The following is a 12,605-nucleotide window of genomic DNA, read 5'->3' as shown; positions in this document are numbered from 1 at the left end:
GGGTGCATATTAGCATAAAGATGGACTGAGAAGATGGTTAAGAAGCCATATTGGACTCTGGTCTTTATAAATAGGCAAAAGTGAGGACTGCAAATGCTGGAAACCAGAGTTTAGATCAGAGTGGTGCTGGAAAAGCACAGCAGGTCGGGCAGCATCCGAGGAGCAGGAAAATCGACGTTTTGGACTGGAGCCCTTCATCAGGAATGAAGCTTGTGGGCCAGGAGGCTGAGACATAAATGAGAGGAGGGGAGTGGGGCTGGAGGGAAGGTAGGTGAGAATGCAATAGGTAGACGAAGGTGAGGGAGAAGGCGTCAGGTCGGAGAGGAGGGTGGAGCGGATAGATGGGAAAGGTGATGGACAGGTCAGAAGGATGGGTCGACCAGGAAAGTCAGGTTTGTGAATCTTTGGTAGGACTTTTTCATTTGACCTCTTCATTTCTAACTGCTGCCGTGACATCAACTGCTTCAGCCTGTCCACTCCTCTCACCCACTCCAACCTCCCACCTTCACAACGCGCAGCCCTCCACTCCCTTTGCTCCAACACCAACCTCACCATCAAACCAGCAGACGGAGGGAGGGGCGGGGTGAGGGCGCAGTAGTAGTTTGGCACACCGACCATGACATCACTGAAGACAGGCACTAACTCGTAGACACTGCCTCCATCTCCCATCCACAGCCTCCAACCTCATTGTCTGTGAACCCCACACCGCCCATTTCTACCTCCTACCAGTGATTCACAAGCCTGACTTCCCCAGTCAACCCATCCTCCTGACCTGTCCATCACCTTTCCCATCTATCCACTCTACCCTCCTCTCCAACCTATCATCTTCTCCCCCACCTTCATCTATCTGTTGTATTCTCAGCTACCTTCCCTCCAGCCCCAACCTCCCTCCCGTTTAACTCTCAGTCCCCCGACCCACAAGCCTCATTCCCGATGGAGAGTTTATGCCCGAAACGTCGATTCTCCTGCTTTACGGATGCTGCCTAACCTGCTGTGATTTTCCAAAGCCACACTCTCTGCTTAGTTCTGCACCATTCCAGAGGTTCAACTTCATGTCCCCTCATTGGGTTACCTACCTCTTTTACCTTACCTGCCATTTCTTAATGTTGAAAATCCTGTCAAAATTGATGTGAAAACACTCAAAAACAACTATCAAAATGACAAACCAAAAGTCTCAAGAGGGCCTGTCAAACTATGGTCACAGAATGAAAAGCAAGAGGAGCTATCAGAAATATCAAGAGGACCCACCAAAACTGTTAGGGGGATATGTCAAATGCAGCTATCAAAGAGAGTCTTTTCCTTTAAGTCTTTGAAAAAAACATCAGCAAGATTTTTTTGAAATGTCCATTATTTCACTCTGTCTGCTTCATGGACTTATTTCAAAACCATCCATAATCACAGTAGGGTGCCTGTCATTTCAGTTTGACTAACAGCCAGAAATGGTTATAGACTCTTTGTAGTAGGACTGTAAATGAAATCCAATACATGTTGTTACAAAACATTGTGCATTTGAATTAAATATTTAGTCTTATAAAGCAATTATATAGTCAACGAAATGTAAACATAGTAATGGTTTTAATAAAGAATAGTGTTCTTTTCAATTTAGTAAGTTTGCAAAACAAACTTAGAATTTTATTTAATAGATCTTTAATCTCTGCATGGACTGCCCATGTTATATACTAGATTGATATTAAGTTGGCAAGGAGAGTAACGTGCAGTGAATAGTTATGGACATGGAAACAGGTATATCGTTTGGGTATGAGATGTTATGGGGGGAAGGTACTGGATATGAGCAACATTGGTTGCCATGGCTGGAATATAGGAATTGTGGTTGGGGATGGTAGGGTAGTGCTGGGGAGTTGGGGTTGGGTGGGAGAGGAAGGTGTAGGAACGGTGTGATAGTTGAGGGCTGGAGAGCAGTTTTATTGCTTTGTTCCTGAAACTTCAAATCAATGGTGGTGCACTGAGGCTGGTCTTTTGCTCAGCCTGCGTCTGCACCCAAAAATCCCTGTGGGAGTTCCAGGGTCTTCTGGATTAAATAATAATCCCCACCCATCTATTCATGGATGGAAAATATGGCATCTGGGCTACCATCCTTTAATGGTTGGATTTTCCCAACTCTGTGCACCTTGACTTGGGAAAGGTCATTCGTCCTGAGAAAGAAGAACATATTTGAATCCATCTTTATGCTTTTAGGCCTCTCAAGAATAGATTATTCATTCAAATCCAAAATAAGCAGTTCACTTATCATTTTCAACAGCCAATCCTTCATTACCCCTTAAGAAATACCTCATTAGACAGTGATGTCCACTGTGTTGTCTTATGGTATTGCTGGAGAGTTTCGCTTCCTGTGTATGCCACCACCAGATAGCATGATGGGTGAGTTTGTGCGCTGTCACGATTGAACATCATGGAAGTGCCGGAAGGAAATGGCACTTTATGGTGGGGGGGGGGGGGGGGGGGCGATGGGTGATGTGTCAGTAATGGGGAAGTAGACCTATCTAGTTCTGAGTGGGGCCCCATTCCTAGAGTGGATGGTGAATCAGCAGTGCCTGGAGAGGAACAGGTAATAGCTGCAGTAGCCCAGTGGTCAGAGAGGACAAGTGCTCCAGGCCTTTCACCTCCAATATACTTGCAGCTAATAAATAAAAGTATTCTTAAACAAAAAAAAACAAAAAAAAATGCATCCTCTTATTTATTTTCTGGGTTCTTCAAAATGGCGCCCAGGAGATTAATCCAAAACATCAAATGTTATTTGGGTAAGCACAATTGTCTCTAATTCAGGTTTAAATCCCACTTCAAAAACTTGGGCGCAAATCTACTTGGAAATAGTAAGGACTGCAGATGCCGGAAGTCAGAGTCGATAAAGTGTGGAGCTGGAAAAGCACAGCAGGTCAGGCAGGTCCTGATGAAGGGTTCTGACCCGAAACGTTGACATTCCTGCTCCTTCGATGCTATCCGACCTGCTGTGCCTTTCCAGCTCCACGTTTTGTCACCACAAAACCTACGGCCTTGTTTCCTGTTACAACACTGACAACACTTCAAAGGCATCTAATTGACTTTATTATACTTTGAGGTAAAGTGCATTCATGAGAGGTGTTATAGCAAAGCACTTTCTTTAATTCCTCATGACTTCAAGGCCATTTTGGAGGGGCATGAATCCTGCTGTCTGGTTGCTATTCCAACAAAATTCTCTGTCCATTTGAGCCCTTAAACATTGAAGTGATTATGTATGAAACTGTATCCATTGGCAATTCCCTGCAAAATATACATGATCACTGAACTGAGAATAATGATTCAAAAGCAGTAAGCATTACCTCACTGTTCTGCCTCAGCAACTCCAGATCTGCCTCCACACTGATTCCAAGCAGAAAAGAATGTTGCCCCAGGAGGTTTGTAATCTGTGACATTGGAGCAGCTTTGGGAATGAATGCAAACTTCAAATGGCAGTCATCCAAAGTAAGGAACCACACTGAACACAATTCCGATAATACGTATATATAGCCAGGTACTTTACTTGCATTATTACCTTATGGATTTGTGTATTTGTGAATACATGATCCTGTTTTGATGTGGAACTTTCCTCTCATCCATAATAAATGGGAGAATATTCTACCTATCTGCTTGTTTTATAATAGAAACAGATTCCTGGTGTTACTTACCTTTGTGTCTGAAGAACCACCTCCTTTATGTGTCAGTGATTAACTGAGATCTGTGATCAGGCATTTTGTTATTAATGCTGCTTTATTCTGATCTCAGTGCAAAGCAGTTTGTGGCCTGTATCAACCTGAAGAAGCGATGTAAACCAAGGGTTAAGTTTCAACCTGGCCTCTGAGTGCACACTGAAATGGGAAGCTGTGAACTTGCCTCTCATCGCAGGGTCATAACACATCCCATGAATTCCACATCTGCTGCAGCGTAGCCGCAGAACAGTGAGAAGCCCTGTCTTAAATATAATCATGCAATTATTTAACAGCTGTCCAAATGTGACATTCAGACTTAGTGTTCTGAGAGAAGTGATGACCTGCCCTGCCTCTCTTAAAATGAACAACCAATGACTCAGCACAACAAATTCTTGTTTTGGAAAGAAATGTGACAGTGAAACATCTCTAATTTTTCATACAGAGTGAAAATCCCAGATTTTGCACAGTACAAGTTGGATCCGAAAGAAAGAATCAAGCTAGGGCTCTTTGATGTTCAATGGCATTACTGTCAATGAATTCCCCATTATCCACAATCTGGGGGTTATCATCGATCAGAAACTGAACTGGACTTGCCATATTTACTCCACCAACAACTCAAGGCACCAGGCAAATGAAGGCTTTCAGTGTTGTCAACCACATTGTCAAGATGTACTTATGCAGCAATAACCTGGCTCATCAGTTTGCATTTCATCAGGACTGCTCGAACCCAGACCTCATGACAGGTTTGGTTCAAACAAGGAGAAAAGGAGCTGAATTCGTGAGATGAACTGAAAGTGACTCCTTGATATCCAAGGAAGTATTTAACCAAGTGTAGTATCAAGTAGACTGAGTAAATATCAAGACAATGTAAATTGGGGGAATGGTCCACCAGTTGGAGTTATGTCCAGTTCATAGTAAGGTGTTTGTGGTTGTTGGAGGCCGGTCATCTCATCCTGGGACATCACTGCAAGATTGTTTGTCTTTCTTCTGTCATAAAGTCAGATGTGGGAATATTAATTGATGATTGCTCAAAGCTCCATCCCCTTTGAAACTCCTTAGATAACAGAGGATGTCAGATGCCCTTGCAGTCTATAAATATCTATATTTTCATTGTATTGTGAAATACAAGAGAAATTACATTTCATAATATATATGATACACAATTGCAATATATATTGTACAGCCCAACATTTCTCCCCCACATTAATCAACTGAACTTCACGATTACAAATAATCAACAGAAACAGTAAACCACAAACAATGAAGTTCAGCTGCTCAATGAAGAGTAGTTGGAGGCTGGCCAAACGGAATGAATAAACAGTCTCGTTCATAATATTCACCCACCACTTTTACTTGAACATTCTGAAATTAAGATAGAGATTTAAAAGGAAATAGAACATAGAACGTTATAGCGCAGTACAAGCCCTTCGGCGCCTAATGTTGCGCGACATGATCTTTGTCATTACTTAATTTTCAATGGGTCCACAAATATATAAGTGATTATGTAGTGTTATGGTTGTAGATTTTTCACAATAATGTGTTGGTGGGAGAAAATGAAGGACTCTAGGGGGTGTCTATTTTCCAGTTAAAGGACCTATATTGAGCTGCAAAGTTCTGCATTCCTGGTTCTACAAGACAAAAATCGTTTTGCGGGAATCTTGGAAAGTGATTGATAATAGATTAGGGTTAGCGTCAGACTCCTTAAATTATGGATCCAAAGTATGTTTAAAGCCCCTTGAAGAACTGGTTTTGAATTCACTGTACTTGTTCTTGGTTTTGAGTATTACAGGCAAGGCCATCATTTATTGTTAATCCCTAATTGTTCTTTGAAGTTAAATTAATATTAAAGAAGTTTGAGAATACTGTGTCTGTGGAGGGACAATTAAGGACATCAAAACAGACCACATTTCAAGCTGAATGAATCTGCTTCTTTCACTTAGAAATGTTCAATCAAAGGCATTAACAACCACCAATAAAACGATGGGATCCCATCGAGAGTCCCATTCACATGTCTCCTTTGCTTTCTCTGCTCTGTGCGTATAATCACTTCAGCATGATGGTACTTTCTGAGCTGAAGATGTTTTAATATATTGAATACAAACTATGAGACCAAGGCTTGACTCAACAGTACTTATTTAATTCCGACATAATTTTAATTACTATTAGCCCTAGACGGTGTATTGAGAAGTACAGTAGAAAATCATAGAGTAGTACTGGATAGGAAAGGCCTTTCAACCCATTAAGTCTTAATTGGGTGCTTTGAATACCAAGTAAGTTAGTCTTTTCCCTTTTTTTGTCACAGTCCTGCAATTCTTTGCTTCTTCAAGAATTTATCTAATTTCTTTTTGAAAGTTCTTATTGAAGTTTAGATGATCATATTAGCATATGTTCTAAATCCTAATGAGTGGGTTCAATGGGCTAATGAAGCAACCAGTAATTTACTATCTTTTAGTGCTTGCTGTTGCTAACAGCTTTTATGTGTGCTAATTGTATGATGGCGGTAGCATCATTTATATGAATGTTACGGGCGAATCTGACTACCATTGCTGCTGCATAGAGTCAGCAGCATTCATAGAGTCATAGAGATGTACAGCATGGAAACAGATCCTTCGGTCCAACTCAGATATCCTAACCAATTCTAGTTCCATTTGCCAGCACTTAACGCATATCCCTTCAAACTCTTCCTATCCATATACCCATCCAGATACCTTTTAAATGTTGCAATTGTACCAGCCTCCACCACTTCCTTTGGCAGCTCATTCCATACACGTACCACCCTCTGAGTGAAAAAGTTGCTCCTTAGGTCCCTTGCAAATTTTTCTGAATGCATGCCCTCTAGTTCTGGACACCCCCCACCACATGGAAAAGACTTTGTCTATTTATCCTATCCATGCCCCTCATGATTCTATAAACCTCTATCAAGTCACCAGTCAGCTTCCAACGCTCCAGGGAAAACAGCCCCAGCCTATTCAGCCTCTCCCTATTGATCAAATCCTCCAACCCTGGCAACATCCTTGTAAATCTTTTCTGAACCTTTTCAAGTTTCACTACATCTTTCCGATAGGAAGGAGACCAGAATTGCACACAATACTCCACAAGTGGCCTAACCAATGTCCTGTACAGCCGCAACAAGACCACCCAACTGCTATCCTCCATGCTCTGACCAATAAAGGAAAGTACTCCAAACGCCTTCTTCACCATCCTATCTACCTGTGACTCCACTTTCAAGGAGCTATGAACCTCCACTCCAAGGTCTCTTTATTCAGCAACACTCACTAGGACCTTACCATTAAGTGTATAAGTCCTGCTAAGATTTGCTTTCCCAAAATGCAGCACCTCACATTTATCTAAATTAAACTCCATCTGCCACTTCTCAGCCCATTGGCCCATCTGATCAAGATGTCTTTCTAATCTAAGGTAAACATCTTCACTGTCCACTGCAACTCCAATTTTGGTGTCATCTGCAAATTTACTAACTATACCTCCTATGGTCACATGCAAATCATTTATACAAATGATGAAAAGCAGTGAACTCAGTACTGATCCTTGTGGCGCACCACTGGTCACAGGCCTCCAATCTGAAAAGCAACACCACCACCACCCTCTGTCTTCTATCTTTGAGCCAGTTCTGTATCCAAATGGCTAGTTCTCCCTGTATTCCATGAGATCTGACCTTGCTAATCAGTCTCCCATGGGGAACCTTGTCGAACGCCTTACCGAAGTCCATATAGATTTCCAACCAAAGACACTTCCTGCAGACATAATCATTAGTAACATGGAAACTCTCCCTAACTCTCACATCTGACAGGAAGAGCACATCACTCTGTTAATGACCATCTTTGCTCCTTCACAATCTACAGACCCATAAAATAGCTTTGTCTTATTGTTCTGAAAAACACTGCCCCAGGCTAACTTAGTATTTAAGGTTTATATTTTTAAAATCTAATCAAGAGACAGATCTCAATAAAACATGTAATCAAGAAAGAACCCACTCTACTAACTACTGTAGACTTACAGCAATGTTACACTTAAAAATTATGCACGTATCTGTTCCTGTGCTGTGACCTCTCCAATACAGGTTCCTCCAAGGCCAGTTGTGAATTTTGCTGTTTGTTAATTTTTCATAGATGCACTCCAATATCCAGAGATACATGAACTCAAACAGCAAAGGCAGTAACTGTGCAGATTTACTGCTGTGCCAATTAGCAATGTACGTTTCTGTCTTTATCTCCCTCACTGATCATGTGATCATTCCTCCTTTTAAAAGAGCCATTGTTTTAATCTTTTTTTCCCCAAAGTTCCAAAACAACGTAATAGCATATAAAACAGTAATTGCTGCTCCTGGAATTCAAGGAAATTACCTCCAACAGCGAAAATACCTCAAAAAGGAGCAGCTCTTGCAGCCACAATTTTTTCCTGTTGTCCATCTTGGATTACCCAGAATCATTGATCATCTGTCTTTGTTACTTCTAGACTTGATTATTTTAATACACTCCTCAATTATTTCCCACCTTCTTCCCTCTGTAAACTTGAGTCATACAAAGCACCGATATCTATGCTCTAATATATACCACATGCTGTTCTCCCAATAATATTGTGTTTGCAGACTTATTTTTTTATTGTCTTGTTGGATGTGGGCACTACTGGATGGTCAGCATTTATTGCCCATCCCTGGTTACCCTTGAGAAAGTGGTGGTGAGCTGCCTTCTTGAATCACTGCAGTCCACAGTGCCTTTTGGAAGGGAACTCCAGGATTTTGACTCAGGTGGTAGTGAATATATTACCATGTCAGGGTGGTGAGTTACTTGCATCCCTGGTCTCAAATTGCACCATAACCTCATCCTCCCTATCCCTGTAATCCCCTCCAACCTATAACCCTCTGAAATATCTGCACTTCTCTAAATCTGATCTCTTGACCATGCCTGACTTTAATTATTCAAATACTGGTGGTCTGTTTTCAGCTGCCTCTTCCTAAGCGCTGGGATTCCCACTCTAAACTTCTTTCCCTCTACTTCATTTGCCATCTTTAAGCTGCTCCTTTGGTCATCTGTCCTGATATCTCATTTACGACAGTGCGTTGCTTTTTAATAATACCCTGAAGTATCTTGGGATGTTTTATTATTTTAAATGTGCCATATTAAAATAAACTATGGTTGGTTGCGATAAAAGAATGAAATTGCTTACGTTGCTTCTGGTTCTTTTGTCATCTTAAATCTGGACCATCTGTTTTTTTTGTATTAGGAAAATATGCTAAGTGTGTGGATAGTTTTTCCATGTAGTGTCTAATGATGGATTTCCTTGGATACTCAGGCTTTAAAGAGTTTCTTGGTTGGTGTAAGATGGGACCTTGAGAAGCAACTCCTGGTTAGCCACCTCATTAAAGAGTAGATGTGTACAGCAGGAAAGATATTCTTTGGGAGGGCGATCAATTATAGAGTCATAGAGATGTATAGCATGGAAACAGACCTTACGGTCCAACCCGTCCATGCCAACCAGATATCCTAACCTACTCTAGTCCCATTTGCCAGCACTTGGTCCATATCCCTCTAAACCCTTCCTAATCATATATCCATCCAGTTGCCTTTTAAATGTTGCAATTGTATCAGCCTCCACCACTTCCTCTGGCAGCTCATTCCATACATGCACCACTCTCTGTGTGAAAAGGTTTCCCCTTTAGATCCCTTTTGTATCTTTCCCCTCTCACCCTATGCCCTCTAGTTCTGGTCTCCCCCACCCCAGGGAAAAGATTTTGTCTATTTTTTCTATCCATGCCCCTCATGATTTTATAAACCTCTATAAGGTCACCCCTCAGCCTCCGATGTTCCAGAGAAAACAGCCCCAGTCTGTTCAGCCTCTCCCAGTACCTCAAATCCTGCAACCCTGGGAACATGGTTGCAAATCTTTTCTGAATCCTTACAAGTTTCAACCCATATTAATGAGGTTGCATGCCATTATTCTAGCCAGCATTCCAATTAACAACCTCCTCTAATAGCACGGACCTGAACAGAAACAATGGTGAGGATTTCAATAAATCATACTTAACTTGCATTGATCTTGAGTATAAAATACAGTTTTGGTCTTTTTTCTTAAGAAAGGATAGAAATGCATTTCAGAGACGGTTCACATTGATTGATGCCTGGGGTAAAAGGGTTATCTTTTGAGGAAACATTGGCAAATTGGGCCTGTATCCATTGGAGTTTAGAAGAATGAGAAGTGATGTTAAAAGTATACACGATCCTGAGAGGATTTGACAGGATTGATGCCAAGTTGATGTTTCCCTTTATGGGAGGGACGACAACAGGACACTATTTAAAAATAAAGGGCCTTTCATTTAATGATGGAGAGGATTTTTTTTCTCTTAGAGCATTGTTAGTCTGTGAAATTCTCTTCTGTGCTGAGCTGTGGAGTCAGGGTTATTGAATTTTTTGAAGGCTAATTATATAGATTTTTGATTAGCAAGAGAGTCACAAGTTGTTGGGGATAGACGGGAAAGTAAAGTTGAGACCATTATCAGATCAGTCATGATCTAATCAAATAGCAGAGCAGGCTCTAATGGCCTACTTCTGCACCTGATTAGCATATTCATATGTTTGCATGTTCATTACTGAGATTAAATGATGAGCCTATATTTGAAGAAGGCCATAGATACTTATTAAAATACTTTTTCAAAACTTCACTAAGTTCATTACTAAGACAAAGGGAGAGTTTCGCATGGGTTCCAGCCAATGGCCACCCCTTGGTCCCTGGGAGGAATGGGAGGAGGATGTAAGGCTAGGCAGAACAGTTGCTGCATGAGAGAGGGCAGGAGGCTGAAGGGGCGCAAGATTCATAGCCATTTGGCTGCGTGAGCCAGACTTTGACAATCATGAGAGACGAGTTATTCCTTCCAGCAATTGTGCCAGTGAGGGGAGGAAGAAGAGGTGCTAGGAAGTTCAGGAACAGGCGATCAGGGGAAGCAGGCGTCCAGTTGGATGGATGTTTGCATTTGCGAGGTACACATGCTGTCTTCTACTTGATCTGTTTGATCTAATTGATCATTTTGATCTCAAAATGACTAAGAGATGTCCTCCAACGTTAAACAGCAGAAATTGTTGCCCTGTATCCTAACTTCTGTGACTATGGATCTATCAGGAAGTCCAATGAATTCTTTCAACTCCTGCCCCATGAAGAACGTAATAATAAAATGACCAATAATTCAATCACGACCCAATTAGCATCCTACAAAAAAATTACTGCACAAAACAATTAAAATGTGACACAACTAACTCACAATATGGAGCTCTTCACCCCAGTTTTTTCCCTTCGTGACTATCCTATAAGTGGGCTTGCCTATTCTGGTGCTTCTGTAAAGGGCAACCTGAGTGACAACAGCACACAAGGTGATTGAGAAGCTGAAGGCGTAAGTTCAGACTTCTTTCTATAGGATGCCCTCAGAAAACTGGGAGACCATGATGTGCCCACCTCAGTCAGCACCACTCCTGTGTGGATTTCGTTAGATTCAGGGAGTGTGGTTGTGGCAGAAAGGCAGAGCATTGCTGGTTTCTGATGAGAGGCCAGTAGGTGCCAGGTTCATTATCTCTTTGATCTAGTATTCCTGATCTTGAACCCCTTTAATTTAGTCCCAGTCATGGTCTCAGTAGCTCTAAGGACCAAGAATGTGCAAGATATCTGACAGGAAAATATTCTTGTAGTACCAGTAATCCTAAGTACTGGTTTTTCATTTGAATGTATTGTCAAAAAAATATAGTTAGCAGTAAATATCTCACAAATGGATCCTGCAGATCTGGTACAAAATATGCTTTCAAATGATTGTGAATGTTGATGTTTTATGACAGAATCCATAAAAGAGCCATTATGGCTGCCCAGCTTTCAATGTAGTGATGGAAATAAAATTCAGTAAGAACTTAATTTCAGTTGGTTGAAGTAATCAATTATATTAAGATGTAAACAACTAAATCATTTCAATTGAGAAAAGATTCTCACTTAACAGAACCAAAATGCCTTTATAGTCAGGCTGCTCACAACAGTGTTATCTACAGCCAGGCAGTACCTTGTTTACACTGTCTTAATCTGTTTAGAACTCTCTCATCCAAGGAATAGCAACACACACATTAAATGTTTAGACCAGCAGTTTCACTTTTGGTAATAACACTGAGAACGCTACATCAAAATTGTGCTGGTTTTCAGAAGTTTATCTTTTGCTCAAATTCCTGCTCAAATTTATTTGCATATTGATAAATATGGAATCTTCAATGGTCCTGTGCAATCAGCAATAGGTTATGTAGTTTTTAAAAAGTTGTTTGAAAAAGTATTTCTTGATCTCGTCAACAGCAGTAACCCTTGTACATGTTTATTCATTTTAGCTGATAATTGGTTCAGCACAATAAATAAACATTCGTAATGAGTGTCTAATTCACTGCCTGGGAGTAAATGGTTTTTAAATAACTGAGACATCATTTACACAGCGTTTTACTTGCTTCATTAGTACACCAGTCAGTGCCTTGGTAAATTTAAAAACAAATAAAAATGTTTAAAATATACGTATTAGTGTTTATGCAGCTGAAGAACACCAGTTTGAATTGACAGCTGTCTTGAAAGCTCTCAAATGGACGTAATTAGCAGAAATTCACTAATAATGTGAAGTGGGCAGGATATTACCAGATTTGTGGGTGGGGTTGGCTACTGGCACAATACTTTTCAAAGCAGCGCAGATTAGAAACTTGATTTTCACTTGATTTTCATTTTTCATTTCGTTGCTTAAAAAATTCACACTCTTTGCATTGATGTGATTGATGTTTAGATAATTGCCGCCTGGAAGCTCTAGATCTATGTGTTTAGCAGGACGGTTGAGACCACCCATGCTCTCTGAACTGTTAAACTACTCTGTAAATGTTTAATACGTGCTCGCTGAGTCTAAACCAA

The sequence above is a fragment of the Chiloscyllium plagiosum genome, unplaced genomic scaffold (assembly GCF_037043375.1).
Source record: "Chiloscyllium plagiosum isolate Xiang-an unplaced genomic scaffold, Cpla_swu_hap1 HiC_scaffold_12, whole genome shotgun sequence".
NCBI lineage: Eukaryota > Metazoa > Chordata > Chondrichthyes > Orectolobiformes > Hemiscylliidae > Chiloscyllium > Chiloscyllium plagiosum.
The sequence above is the reverse complement of the archived record's forward strand: the minus strand, read 5'-3'. Positions refer to the sequence as shown.